The 15,214-nt window shown below is 37.3% G+C and overlaps 1 protein-coding gene and 1 pseudogene across 2 annotated transcripts in view; both read left to right on the forward strand.

Moving 5' to 3' along the window:
- CDKAL1 (CDK5 regulatory subunit associated protein 1 like 1) overlaps positions 1-15,214 on the forward strand; it is a 704,048-nt gene that overhangs the window by 121,456 nt on the left and 567,378 nt on the right. The gene's annotated exons all lie outside the window — the stretch shown is intronic.
- On the forward strand, positions 6,362-7,562 carry LOC138164534 (cyclin-dependent kinase 4 pseudogene; annotated as a pseudogene).

Here is a 15,214-nt window from a genome sequence, read left to right on the forward strand (position 1 = left end):
TATAAATTTGTATATAACAAAATACACATTTTTGTGAGTTTTTTTTCCTAGACTTTTTGAGAAAATGTGTCTCTTTTAAATTATAAAATTACTTTTGACCAGAGATTTGACCAGGAACATACCTCAAGGAAGTTGAGATAAAATGATAAGCCCCATATTCACTAAACTATTTATAGCAGCACTTTTTGTGGTAGCTAAGAACAGGAATCATTCCATTTGTCAACAGACATTTAACAAAGTAGATATCCATTGTTTGGGTAATGACTAAACTAATTATTGTTCATAAAAGTAAGATTATTATTGAGCTGTAAGAAATCATCCGTCTAAAGAATCCAGAGATTTGTGGGTGGACATGAACCAATGCAAGGTCAGGTAAAGTTAATCAGGAAAACAATATACACAATATCTACAACAATATAAATGGAAAGAGCAACACCTAAGAACTGTAGACTGTATTATTATAATGACCAAGATTAGCCTCAAAAATTCACCCTCTCATCCCTTTTCAGTGGTAGGGAAATATGGGTGTGCAACATTATTTATACTGTCAAATTATGTTGATGTGTTGATTAATTACATTTCTGCCTTCTTTTTTCACACTTAAAACCTAATTGAAATAGTCTGTGATTTTTAAAATTAAGGAATAGAATAAAATATGAAACCAGTGTCAGAAGTTAAAAAAGGGATGTTAGGTCTACAAAAATGAATTTCTAACATCATCTCCAAGTATTATACCCAGTGATATGGGTATGGCAACCAAAAACCTTAGTGTAGCTATAACTTTCATAACATCTGAGGTTTTAAAGGGACATTTGTTTTTAAAAGAGAAACAAAAACAAAAAAACCAAAATGGAGAATGGACCACATAACCAAGGAAAAATGCAGAAGAATGACATGGATTTGTAAGAGTTATGTAAAGAAAGGGCAGCCACCTGGTGCAATGGATACTGTCAAGCTTTGGAGTCATGAGCCTGGGCAAATCACCTAACTCTGTCTCAGTTTCCTCATATGCAAAATGAGCTGGAGAAGGCATGGCAAAGCACTATCTTGACCAAGAAAACCCTAAATGGGGTCACAGAGTTGGACATTATTGAAAAATGACTGAACAACAACAAAAAACAAAACCAACCAACCCACCAAAACAGAATGAATGATGAGGTTGGGGAGAAAGGAAAGAAGGCTACTTAGAGATCAATTTGTCCTACTCCCAAGTTTATAATCTGCAAAATTCTTCTTGTACTTTTCCTTCAATTCAATAACCTTGTTTTTGATGCAAAAGCTATTTAGTTTGTGCAATCAAAATAACCCACTTTGTAGAACTCTACCCCCCACCCCACCCTCCACCCCATGCATGGTTTTGAAGAGTGGCTCTTTCCCTTCTCTAATTTATTTATAACATACCTTTTTGTATTTAGGTCACATGTTCCAGCTGGAACACATTGTGATATATTGTAATGTACTGGTCAAAACCTAATTTCTCAGGGGTGGCTAGGTGGTGCAGTGAATATAGCACCGGCCCTGGAGTCAGGAGGACCTGAGTTCAAATCCAGCCTCAGACACTTAACACAAAAACTAGCCATGTGACCTTGGGCAAATCATTTAACTCCAATTGCCCTCCAAAAAGCAAAAAAAAAACCCCTAATTTCTGCCAGATTACATTCTAGTTTTCCCAGAAGTTAAAAACAAACCTATTAAATACCAACAACCATATTATCAACAAAGATATAGCAAGATAATTTTCATTCAAAGTAATTAGAAAATGTTTAAAATTCCTGGGTATGTACTTAATAAGTTTCAAGTAGGACTTATATGAATGCCCCTATAGAACACTTTTGACAAGAATTATGGACATAAAAAATTGGAGATTTAACTACTTACTGTTGGGATGTGTTAATATAACAAAATGAATGCTATCCAGATAAATTTATACCATACCAAACTAGATTTATCTTTCATGAGTATGTATTATTTATATTAAACAGTATTGTAGGTTTGTGCCATTTTTGCTTGCATTTTGGATATGAGGAAATAGAAGCAGACAGATTAAGGGACTTGCCTAGTATTATATCACTAATAAATATCTGAAACCAGATTCTAACGCAGGTCTTCCTAACTCCAGGTCTAACACTATCAAATTTTATGTTAGACAATATTGTATGTTTTGTAGGTAAAAATGATGAAATTGATTCATTTTTATTTAAATTGGTTTGATCTTAAAAACAGTTAGCTTCTGTCTTCAGAGACTAGTAATTTAAAATTTTATTTATTTTTATTAAGGCTTTGGTTTTTCTCTACTTCCTGTTGAATAATTTTTGCCTTTTTTTTTTAAGCAGAAGGAAGTGATTGATCACTCAGTCTTTGAGATGTCACATTGCTTCCTGTTATTCTCAATAAACATTGTAAAATTTTCAAATAAAATTTTTATAAGATAATTTTAAATAATTAAATACAGCTTTATGTAGCATGTTTTGGTAGGAGAATGAGAGGGTCTTGAGTGAAACCAGTTGAAAAGCTGAGTATTTCACATATTGTTTGGTAGAAGTGCTTTGAGTTAGGCTCTGAGTATGTGCATGGACCAAGAAAAGGGAATATTGAAATTTTCCATTTTTATAAGTTTTCTTGGTTTTGAAAAAGGGTATGGAGACAGTCAAAAATTAAAATTCAATAGTAAATCAAGCTTTGAATTTACTTGGCTAATTCTGTGCATTCTCTTTCTTAAACATACAATCAACCTCCAAAAGTTAGAAAAGTACATTTGTAATTGGGATTTTTCCTTTAATGAACTTAATGTTTTTAAAAAATATTAGGAAGTTTAATAGAAGCAAAACCTGTATATCTCTGTCTTGGACAAATACTGTATTTTAATTTGATCTTTTGATTATTATTAAGTGAGGTGTGGTGTATTCGTTTAAAAATTACTTCAAAGTGACTGTCTTTCCTACCAAATGGGTTTTGAACTACCTGCTTGACAGACAGAGTTGGAAGTAATCATTGAAAATTATCATGTGTTTATCTATATGTGAACATGTGCTTGCCACATGCACTTTGTTTAACTAATATTGCTGATCTCTTAAAGAAATATGTGCCTTCTGGCTAGAGTTGCCTAACTTAGGAGAATGAAGCTCATTAAACTAGCTCTTCCAGATAGCTGTCATTTGTAGAATCAGTTATAACTTAAAGTCTAATTGAGGTTTCTTAATATGATGGGTTTAGAGGTAAAAGACTACAATTTAAAAACACATTCACACTTAGTTCCCTTCATGGCACATAATAAATACTGGGCTAATAAATGATTTATGACTGACTTTTTTTCCCTTGGGTTTTCTAATTTCTAAAGAAACAGATTTTTTTTTTCCCTGTCTTCTTTCTCTTCTTTCTTTCCTTGGCTAAACAAAATATCTCTCAAATTGTTGATTGAATTTTTTTGCAACTTAGTAAGCTGACTAATCCTTTAATATTGTGACTATAGATTTTATCTTTTATGACCAATTATAATTATTGTAGAATGCCTTGAACTCTTATATTTTTAATAATTTTTAAGGATTATAACATATTCTTGATGTAGTTACACAATTTTTTTTCTAATTCATTAGAACAGTTTTCCCAACTTTCTTGGGAATCACTTTTCATTGAATATTTTCCTCAAATGTTAAATTTTAAACAGAGGGCTAAACTATCAACAAATCTGAGAAACAAGGAAGGTCATTGTTATATGATTTTGACAGGTGCAGAGCTGTAAATAATTACAAGTCTGGGCAGAAGCTAGAACAGAAGTTGCATAGCAGCTGGTAGGCCTGACCCATGACAGGTATGGTCTGACCTAAGAAGCATGCTCTAGCATTCTGAGGTTTTGTAGTGTGAAAAGCACATAGAAATCCATAAAAAAAAAATTTTTTTTTTTAAATAGTGTAGACTATATGTCAGTTAGAAAGGAGACATGGAATTGTGGATGAGAAAGGGCACTAGTCTGGAGTTAGAGAGCCTAACTTGTAAATACCAGTTTTTTCTGAGTGTATTTACTCAATTAAAAAAAAAATGAGACAGTAATCTTAGGTCCTATGAATCAGTAAGGATCTTCTTGTTTTCTTCCCCTGATCCAGCATCTCCATGCTCCACTAATGTGGTCCACAATCTATCAGACCCTGTCATTCTTTCTTTTTTTTATTACACATTTTTCTCTACAAACTAATTGACTCCATGGATTTAGGTGTCAGCTTGCTGCACATGACTCCTAAATCTAGTATATTTTAGTACTAATCTTTTTCCAGAGCTCCAGTGTTTCCTCTAACTAGGCAACATTAGCTGCGTGACCCACTGGCATCTCTACCTCATTGTGTATAAAACTCAACTCATTATAATTTTCCCCAAATTTGCTTCCTTTCCTTTATTATTTCTATCAATCCTGACAGTAACCTTGGCTCAAAACTTCGTAGATTTTTATCTGTTTTCCTCTTAATATGATATCCAAGTCCTATTGATTTTAAACTCACAAGATCTCTCAAAATAAATCCTTTTCAACTCCATAAAGCCATTACCTTCATTCAGGCCTTCATCTCCATTCTCTTGGCCTGTTGTAATAACCCCCTAATTAGCCTGCCTGTTTATTGTCTCTCTCCATCTAATCCATCATAATCAATAGTTAGTAAGTATAGTAATCAGTAATAAGTATGTATTGTGATAAGTAAATAAGTGTAGGCAACCAGTACAGCAAGTACTTACTGTATGACAGGTACTGTGCTAAATGCAGGGCATACAAAGAAAGGGAAAAATTCAATCCCCATTCTCAAGGACCTGTTATTCTAATGGAGGAAACCAACATTCACAGAAATCTCTCTCTCTCTCTCTCTCTCTCTCTCTCTCTCTCTCTCTATATATATATATATATATATATATATGTATGCACACATACACACTATATTATGTAAATTGGAGGTAATCTCAGGGAAGACACTAGCAGTTGGGATGAGAGTGAGGTCTGGGAAAGGCTTCTTGCAGGAGGATTTGAACTGAGTCTTGAAGGAGACCAGAGAAGCCAGGAATCAGAGCTATGGAGGGAGAGCTTTCCAGGCATAGGAGACAACAGTGAAAAGGTACATATTTGGGAGATGTGATATTATGTATGAAACAATTAGGGCAGTGGTAGTGGGTCTTAGAGTCCATAGAGGGAAATGAAGTATAAGAAGACTGGAAATAGAGGAAGGGATAAGGTCATGAAGGATCTTAAAAGCCAAAGAGAAGATTTCATGTTTTATCTTGGAGATGATAGGAAACCTTAGAGTTTATTAAATAAGGGGAGGAAGGAGAGAATGAAATGATTGCATTTCTCTTTCATTTTAGGATGATCATTTTAGCAGCTGAGTGGAGTATAAATTAGATTCGGAAGAGACTTGGGGCCTGACAGACCGACCAGAAGACTTTTGCAATTGTCCAAGTGGTCTGCACCAGGGTAATGGCAGCATCAGAGGGGAACAAAGGTTATATATGAGAAATGTAGTGAAGGCAGAAGTGACAGGATGAGGCAATAGATTGGATATGTGGGCTGAGGGAGAGGGAGGAGTTGAGGATGACCCTGATCTTGTGAATGTGGGTAAAGGGGTAGGATGGAGGTATCCTTGAAAGTAATAAAGACATAAGGATGAGGGAAGGTTTGGGGTAAAAGACAATGAGTTCTGTTTTGTAGATGTAGAGCTTGAGATGTTTAAAATATGTATTTGAAGGTGTCTAATAGGCAGTTGGTGATATGTGACTAGAAGTCTGGAGAGAGGCCAGAACTGATTAAACAGATAAAAGTATTATGTGCAGATATGTTAATTAAAGTCATGGTAGCTAATGAAATCATCCAGTGAAACAGTATAGTGGAAGAACAGAAAAAAGTCCAAGATGGACCCTTGGGGAATATCCAGGGTTGATGTAGGAAGTTCTGAAAAGGAGACAAATGACGAGCCATCAGAGAATAGGACCATCAAGAGAAAGAAGTATCATGAAAATCTTGAAAGAAAATATCAAGGAAAAGAGGGTGATTGACAGTGTTAGAGGCTTCATAGAGGTCAAGAAGGATAAAGATTAAGACCATTAGATTTAGCAAGTAAGAGATCCTTGGTGACTTCAGAGATTAGTTTCAATTGAGTAGTGAGGTCAGAGGTACTTTAGAGGATTTTAATTTTATGTATAGCTCCCTTTTTCCCAGTGTTGTGTGGGTCATGTGGTGAGGGTGTGGGAGAGGGGTCCACTCTAGCCCCCAGGAGTCTATGGTCAGTCCTGCCGCGTCTGGCCCCTCGAGACCGAATTACCCTGCGTGGCTCCGCTGGGGCGGCTCTAGTTCCTAGATAATGGTCCATCCCGGCCCCAGGCAGCTGACCCCCAGCGCCGGAGGAGCCCCAGGATGGACATTCCTTGGTGTGAACCCGTGGCTGAGATTGGTGTGGGCGCCTACAGAATGGTGTACAAGGCCCGGGACCCGCACAGCGGCCACTTCGTGGCACTCAAGAGCGTGAAAGTCCCGACCGGAGGAGGAAGTGGAGGGGGCCTGCCGGTCAGCACTCTCCAGGAGGTGGCCCTCCTTAGGAGGCTGGAGGCCTTTGAGCATCCCAACGTGGTCCGGGTGATGGATGTCTGTGCCACTGCCCGAACTGACCAGGAGACCAAGGTGATTCTAGTGTTTGAACACGTGGACCAAGACCTGAGGATGTATCTGGACAAGGCCCCTCCACCGGGGCTGCCTCTGGAGACCATCAAGGACCTAATGAGACAGTTCTTAAGAGACTTTCTTCATGCCAACTGTATTGTTCACCGTGACCTGAAGCCAGAAAACATACTTGTGACTAGTTGTGGAACGGTCAAGCTGGCTGACTTTGGCTTAGCCCGGATCTACAGCTGCCTGATGGCACTCACACCTGTGGTAGTCACTCTCTGGTACTGGGCTCCCAAAGTTCCCCTGCAATCAGCATATGCAACACCTGTGGACATGTGGAGTGTTGGCTGCATCTTTGCAGAGATGTTCTGTGGGAAGCCTCTCTTCTGTGGAAACTCTGAAGCTGACCAGTTAAGCAAAATCTTTGACCTGATTGGGCTCCCAGCAGAAGATGATTGGTTTCCTGATGTTTCTCTGCCCCTTGGAGCCTTTACTCCTTGTAGTCCCCAACCTTAACAATCTGTTGTGCCTGAGCTGGAGGGGCCTGGAGCACAACTGCTACTGGAAATGCTAATCTTTAGCCCCCACAAGCGAATCTCTGCCTTCAGAGCTCTGCAATACACTTACCTACAGACAGCTGGGGAAGAGAACCCAGAATGATCACTGGAGGGCCTGTATCCAGGACCAATACAGAAGACAAGCTGTCATTTCCCCTCCCCACAGACACTAAGATCACTCCTACTGCCACCGTGATGGATGATGTCACAAGGCAGGAGGGAGAACATGGTACACAAACCCTTTCCAAATCCTTAACCATTTTACACAGAATCTTTTACTACCTTAATGACATTCCTCTACCATCAATGCCCTTTGTGAGACATCCCTTTGTCCCATCCTAACCCCCTAGATTTGGGGGGAGGGAGAGAAAGGGGGATTTTACAGGAAAAAAAAACATGAAAAAAATTAATTTGGGGGGAGGTATGCAAGGCATGTATTTTATTTATTTGTTAAAAGTAAATTAATTATTTTTAGTTTTCAACATTCATCTCCACAAGATTTTGAGTTCCAAAATTTCTCCCCACCACTTCCCTTCTCCCAGATGGCATGCATTCTGATCACCCCTACCTCTAGTCTGCCCCCCCCCCTTATCCCCTTCCCCCTTACTTTCTTTTCTTTTTGCAGGGGGGAAGGCAGGGCAATTGGGGTTAAGTGACATGCCCAAGGTCACACAGCTAGTAAGTGTGTCCTTTTTGAGGCTGGATTTGAACTCAGGTCCTCCTGAGTCCAGGGCCAGTGCTCTCTTCACTACACCACCTAGCTGCCCCCACCCTCTCACTTTCTCGTAGGGCACGATAGATGTCTGTAAGTAAGGTGAATTTTAGTGCTGTAAAGTGGATTTTTTGTTATTGTTTTTTAGAGTTTAGTTTCCCAGGATCCATAGCCATAACAATTTCTTGTTCCCAGGTATTAGATGTGAGTTGGAACAATTATGGTTCAAAACAGCTCCACCACGCTTGCGCAGCATTATGTAATGATAAATAATATAAATATCCACTGTGACTGCGCAGTGAGATACAGGGATGGGGTGATGTGAGGCTTTTGCTGGCTATATGCCTTCTTTGTCTGTTGCCCCTATAAAATAGGTGGGCAGTGGTCACTGAAACGGGAACCTTAGGGTTGAATGCACAAATGATGTGAGTGCCTTGATCGACCCTCATCAAACCTTGTAGGGAATCTGTGTTTGCCTCAACTGGCCCCCATTGAGGCTTGGAAGGATTTAGGGGATGTACAAGTTGTACCTGTCTTGACTGACTCCATCGAGGTGTAGGGGTAGTTTTCCTCCCTCTCCCCCCCACCCCACCCTCCCCTACTTCTCACTGGCCCCTGGGAAAAGGGTAATTAGGGAATGCTATAGGAGTTTGTGCTCACATTATCAGCAATCCTCTTCTGAGAAAACTAGACTACAATAAAGTAATATTATTAAGCCCTTCTTAGTATTTCTTATCTGACCAGATAAAGAGTGAAGCTGTGCTAGCAGCCATCCTGTATGCTGTGTTTATTTGTCTTAAAATATCTAAACCCCATTGCCTGTATATCTTATTTCCCAGTTGCATGTAAAAACAATTTTTTAACATTTGTTTTTAAAATTTTGAGTTCCAAATTCTCTCTTTTCTTCCCTCCCCACTCACTCTCATAGAGAAGGCAAGCAATTCAGTATAGGTTATACATGTGTAGTTATGCAAAACATTTCCATTATAGTCATGTTGTGAAAGACTAAATATATTTCCTTCCATCCTATCCACCCCACACTTACTCTATTTTCTCATTTGACCCTGTCCTTTTTCAAAAGTGTTTCCTTCTGACTACTCCCTCCACTAAATTGCCATTCCTTCTGTCATCCTCTTCTCTTATCTCCTTCCCCCTTTTCTGTAGGCTAAGATAACCAATTGAGTGTGTATGTTATTCCTTCCTTAAGCCAAATCCAGTGAGAGTAAGGCTCACTCATTCCATCTCACCTTCCTCTTCTTCCCCTCCATTGTTAAACCTTTTTCTTGCCTCTCGTATGTGAGATAATTTACCCCATTCTACCTCTCCCTTTCTCCTCCCAATATATTCCTCTCTAACACCTTAATTTTATGTTTTAGATATCGTTCCTTCATATTCATCTTTCCCTGTGCCCTCTGTCTGTCTTTCTACCTATCTACCTATCTATCATCTGTCTATCTATCTATCTATCTATCTATCTATCTATCTATCTATCTATCTATCTTTCTTTCTATCTATCTTTCTATCTATCCATCCACCTATATCATCTTTCCATATAGGAATATAAACAGTTTAACTTTAATAAGTCCCTTATGGTTTCTCTTTCCTGTTTACCTTTTCATACTCCTCTTGCATCTTGTATTTGAAAGTAAAATTTTCCATTGAGCTCTGGTCTTTTCATCAGGAATTCTTGACAATTTTTTTTTTTTTTGATTTCCCTCCCCCCCCCCCCCCCTGAAGGATTATATTCATTTTTGTTGGGTAGGTGGTTCTGGGTTTTATTCCTAGTTCCTCTGACCTCCAGAATATCATATTCCAAGCCTTTCAATCCCTTAATATAGAAGCTGCTAGATCTTGTGTTATCCTGCTTTTATTTCCACAGCACTTGAATTGTTCCTTTCTGGCTGCTTGCAGTATTTACTCCTTCACCTTGGAACTCTGGAATTTGACAATATTCCTAGGAGTTTTTCTTTTGTGATCTCTTTCAAGAGGTGATCAGTGGATTCTTCCAATTTCTATTTTATCTTCTGGTTCTAAAATATCAGGGCAGTTTTCCTTGATATTTTTGATCGTAGCTTTCAGGTAGTCCAGTAATTTTTAAGTTCTCTCTTCTGCGTCTTATTTTCCAGCTCAGTGTGTTTTTCCAGTGAAATATATCCCATTGTCTCCTATTTTTTCATTCTTTTGGTTCTAGTTTTTAATTTCTTGATTTCTCATAGTCATTAGCTTCCATTTGCTCCATTCTAATTTTTAAGGAATTATTTTCTTCAGTGAACTTTTGGACCTCCTTTACCATTTTGCCAATTCTTCTTCTAAAGGCATTCTTCTCCTCATTGGCTTTTTGGATCTGTTTTGCCATTTGGATTAGTCTATTTAAGGTGTTATTTTCTTCAGTATTTTTTTGGGTCTCCTTATACAAGCTGTTGACTTGTTTTTCATGATTTTCATCCATCACTCTCCTTTCTCTTCCCAATTTTTTTTGGTCTACTTTCCTTATTTGATTTTCAAAATCCTTTTTGAGTTCTTCCATGGCTTGTAACTAATTCATATTTTTCTTGGAGGCTTTTGATGCAGGACTTTGATTTTGTTGTCTTCTTCTGGTTGTATGTTTTGATCTTCTTTGTCACCAAAGTAAGATTCTCTAGTCTGAATTTTTTATGCTGTTTGCTCATCTTTCCAGCCAAATACTTGACTTTTTAACTCTTTGTCAAGGTAGGACTCTGCTTCCAGTGGTTGTGGGGGTGAGCGTGGGTATACTGTCCCAGGCTTTGGGGGTTTTGTATCAGCTGCTTCATTCCCACTGTCTGTGGGCCAAGACCTCTGGAAACAACCATATGATATGTTAAATTTGTAATTTTTTAAATATCTATAATCTCTCTCAGTATCTATCATCTATCTATCTATCTGTATAGATATATGTATGTATACACACATACTATATATGTTATATATCCTCCATCTGTAAATCTTTGAATACTATTCATTTGAGGGGTCCCAGACTGTATTGTTGTGTCTTAGATGATGCCTTGTCAAAGTATTGAGGGGTGAAGTGAGGATAATTGATAGGCTTAAGTAGAATAAGGTAGAGAGAAAAATGGAGTGAAAGATTGTATTTGGTTAAAGGAATTCCACAGTTTTTGTTCAGAAGAGTAGAACACCTGTGGGTATTAGTAAGACTCAATATAACCATTCCTATGCAGTTGAGGTAAAGCAGAGTAGGTCGTGTGAGCTGAGTAGATTCAAGAACTGGGAAGTTAGTGTATTCAAGGAAACACTGGCATATATTTGGAAGTTTTCAGTATATGGACAGTAGTGGAGAAATAGACTGTGAACCAAGTATTGAATTCCTTGAGAAAGGTAGGAGAGTAACTAAGTGGTTTGGTAGATAATAGCTATCAGAATGTAGATTAAATGATAATTTTTCATAGAGTGAATCTTAAAAGAAGAGAGGCTCCTGACATGGCAGTGTCAAGCAAGCAGTATTTTGACTCCCCCTCCAGAATCAGTGTCAGAGGTGGTATGAGAGAAGGTGCTATGAGCACTCTAAAGACTGGCTGGGAATGCATTGTCATCCAGGGAATCAGAGCTCTTTGAATTTCGGAAATTGAAAGGAATATCTGAAGAAGAGGCAAGCAAATACAAAGTAATTTTGAGAGAACTTGGGAAATCAGGAAAGGTTGTGTCCAGAAAATGGCTCGAGCTTTGATAAAAGCTGAATATTTCAAAATGGATTGGACTGCCCTGGAGTCCAGTGGCTTCCTCCTTTATGGAGGCGTTTAAACAAAGGCTAGATGACCACTTTCTTATTTAGTTAGAAGTTAATTCTGAGAATTTCTTTCAAATTTGAATTTCTGTGATTCTGTTTAAAAATGTTAACACTGCAGAGGTATCAGGGCTGTTATTTTGTCCTGTTGCATTCTTTCTAACAGTTTCCATCTGATATAAATAATGTGATTTTGATGGATGAGTGTGTAGAGCTGAGGGGTTCTGGGACGTGGGGTACATTAGGTATTTGGGCAGACTTGGGCGGTGTGCTAAATAATGTAGGTCCCAGCAGCATTTGATCCTTGACAATGAATCGGGAGAATTCCAAAGACAGACATAATCTGTTTCAGAATTTGGCTTACAAACAGGAAAATAAATTCTCTTCAACCTTTTCCTTGCTATACCACATAGAGCCATATTTAACCTGTTGGTGTTTGACCCACAATTGAAGAATCACTTTTATATATATATGTACATATATATATATATATTTAAAATAAGCAATTGGGGTTAAGTAACTTGTTCAAGGTTACGCAGCCAGTTATTTTTGGGTGTGGTGCTAAGTATCTGAGCCTGGATTTGATTCCCAGGTCATCCCAACACTGGGGCCAGTACTCTTACTCACTGAGCCACCTGGCGGCCCCTCGGCTTTTATATTTTAAAATAAAGTTTCATTGTATTTTTAAAATGTAAAAACCATTCTTCACTTGCGATGAACAGAAACAATGGACTTTGTTTTCCAACTCCTGTTCTATACTCCTAGTGGCCCAGACATTTTATATTTATTCAGAAGGTTAAAGTCAGAGAAATACAGTATCTTTTTCAAGGTTACCAGCTAGTTTTGCTTAATTGAAGTGTGTATGACCTTCTGACCTTTTTTTGCCAGTTTATGAGATAGCCTGTAATAGAATTGTTTTAATCTATGTTTAATTCAGTAATGTCAAATATTTGGTCATTTATTATACCAATTTTTGGAACCATCTACTTATAAAATTTTTTCAGATGTGTATCAGATACTTTTTTGTAGATATTTTTGAGATTTTGGCATTTTATTAAAAATTCAGTATAATGAATATTACTGATTTTGGTTTTTTGGAAAGAACTTGGGATTTGGAGTCAGAGGACCTGTATTAGAATCCTAACTCTGATAACTTGGCATCTATATTGCCTCTGACAATTTATTTCACTCCTCTTTGCTTTAATTTACTTATCTTTAAAATTAGACATTTTGAGTAGAGGATATTAAAGGTACCTTCCAGCTCTAAGTCCTGCAAAATCAAGAAATAAATAACTTCTAGTCATTGTAGGGAGCCAGAGATAAGTAAGAGTTCATTCCTCAGGTCAATAAGTTGGTACACAGTAGGAGCTTAATAAATGCTTTTTGGTTGACTCATTGATATCTGTTTGGAATCATAACTTATATAGGTATCACAAGTGAATTCATATGAAATTGACCAGCACCCCATTTAGAATACCAGCAGTATAGGACCAGAAAGGAAGCATATCTATGGAGGGCCTGCCTATCACTAGATGACAGGAAATAACAGAGTTGATTTGTTCATTCTCAAATTAAATCTCACTTCAGTGCATCATCTGAACTATTTAATTTTAAGAAATGACATCCTTGATTATATATTCCTTGTACCCTGCGGCTGGTATAAATGCCTAAATTTATGGTGTGCCATTAACCATGATAGGGTGGTCATCAAGTTAATTTGTATGTAAGAGTATGAGATTTGGATTAAATGAGTCAAAAAGCTTGACTGAAATGAGAATAACAGTTCATATTCAATTAAAATGTGCATACAATAACTTTTCAGTGTACCAGGGTAAAGGGTAGATGAAGTAGGTTGATAATTAATAGATATAAATTTAAAAGCTAACTTTATTCAATCTTTTAATATTTCCTGGAAGTCTTATACAAAATGGTGAAGTTCCTGAAAATGTGGAAACATAGATCATTCTTTAATAGAGGGCATGCTATTAAAAAATTAAATTCTAGGTAGGTGACCTTAACTGTGAACTAATTAACTTAGGGACAGTATGATCTGTTCTCAAGTGAGTAGACATAAACTGGTAATTTTTCATGTTACAAATCAAATGTTATTTGCGAGATTTCATTATCACTGAGCAAGCAGGTTTCTTGAATGTTCCCAAGTAAAAATATCAGGAAATTTAAAAATTGTCAGTATTGTAGGAATATTCATGCCATAACTTTATTATTATTTTTTTTGATTTTTAATTTTTTTGCCTTTTGGAGGGCACTTGGGGTTAAGTAACTTGCCCAAGGTTACATGGCTAGTGTTTTGTGTGGTTGTTAAGTGTCTGAGGCTGGAATTGAACCTGGGTCCTCCTGACTCCGGGGCTGGCACTCTACTCACTGCACCACCTAGCCACCCCTTACAGCTTTATGATTTATAAAATATTTCTTTTGGAGGTAGAGCAAATAATCTCATCCTCAAATTGTTAAGTGCTTTTTTCCTTTTGGCAGTTTATAAAAAGCTTTGAGTTCACTGGCAGTTGAAGTAATTCACAGAAAGGTATAGACAGTCAAAAGCGACAAAGTGAAACGTGCCACATACAATACCATCTTATTTGGAATTTCACCTAAAATAGATTTATTGTATTAAAGAAATTCATTTGTGAATTTGATTTTGGGAAAAAAAATTTCTCTTAGAGATATATAAATAATGGTTAACTTTACAATCTGTCCTACACACAACTCTGTTTTACCCAAAATCTGTTTGAAATACTTTATAACTTATTACACTCTTATAATATTAAACATTAAAACAAAACAATACAATTGATAAAGAATGTAATCTAAAAACATTTATCCTAAGGGGTAGAAAAAGAAAAGTTGACTTAAAGAAATATGAATTGTTACTTATTTCTGGACATTCTTTTTGGGATGTGATATGCTTTGTGGTAGATGGTAATTATTCTTTACTATGCCATATAAAATGACTAAAGAATAACACTTGAAAGGAAGCATATGTCACTGGAGGTTCTTCCTGCCACCAGGAGAAAAAAAAATGGTTTTAATTTCCCTTAAATACATAACTTTGACTTCTGGTAAAGTTGTTGAATGGGAACAGTGTGGCCTAATTCCTGTATGTGCATTTCAGAAATGATTAAAAAATAGAGAGAAAATTATAGTAAATACTGTATCTATCCCAGATTGGCAAAAGGGGACATCCAGAAGCCTGTAGGTCCAAAGGAGGAAACCTCTACTAGAGGTACTGGGATAAGGACCAAGGAGGCTCCAAGGTGATTAAGTACAGGAGAAGTACAGTGAATAAGAGTTCCTTTGGAAAATGCAGTGATGCCTTGGGGTCATTGCAAGTTTGTAGCTGCAGAACTCAGTGACCCGTGACAGTCATGAAGAACTCTGCATTCCATGCTATGAGGACAGATGTGAGCCTGGATTAGGCCAGCACTTTGTGTACGGTATTCAAAGATAGTTGGGATACAAGAAGAGAGGAACAGAGTACTTTTGCAGTGATGACAAGCAGAGTACATAAACGTGTACATATACAAACACAAAAAGGT

Source organism: Petaurus breviceps, unplaced genomic scaffold (assembly GCF_028583685.1).
Source record: "Petaurus breviceps papuanus isolate PSGF00001 unplaced genomic scaffold, PetGlider_PUasm1.0 190, whole genome shotgun sequence".
NCBI classification, from domain to species: domain Eukaryota; kingdom Metazoa; phylum Chordata; class Mammalia; order Diprotodontia; family Petauridae; genus Petaurus; species Petaurus breviceps.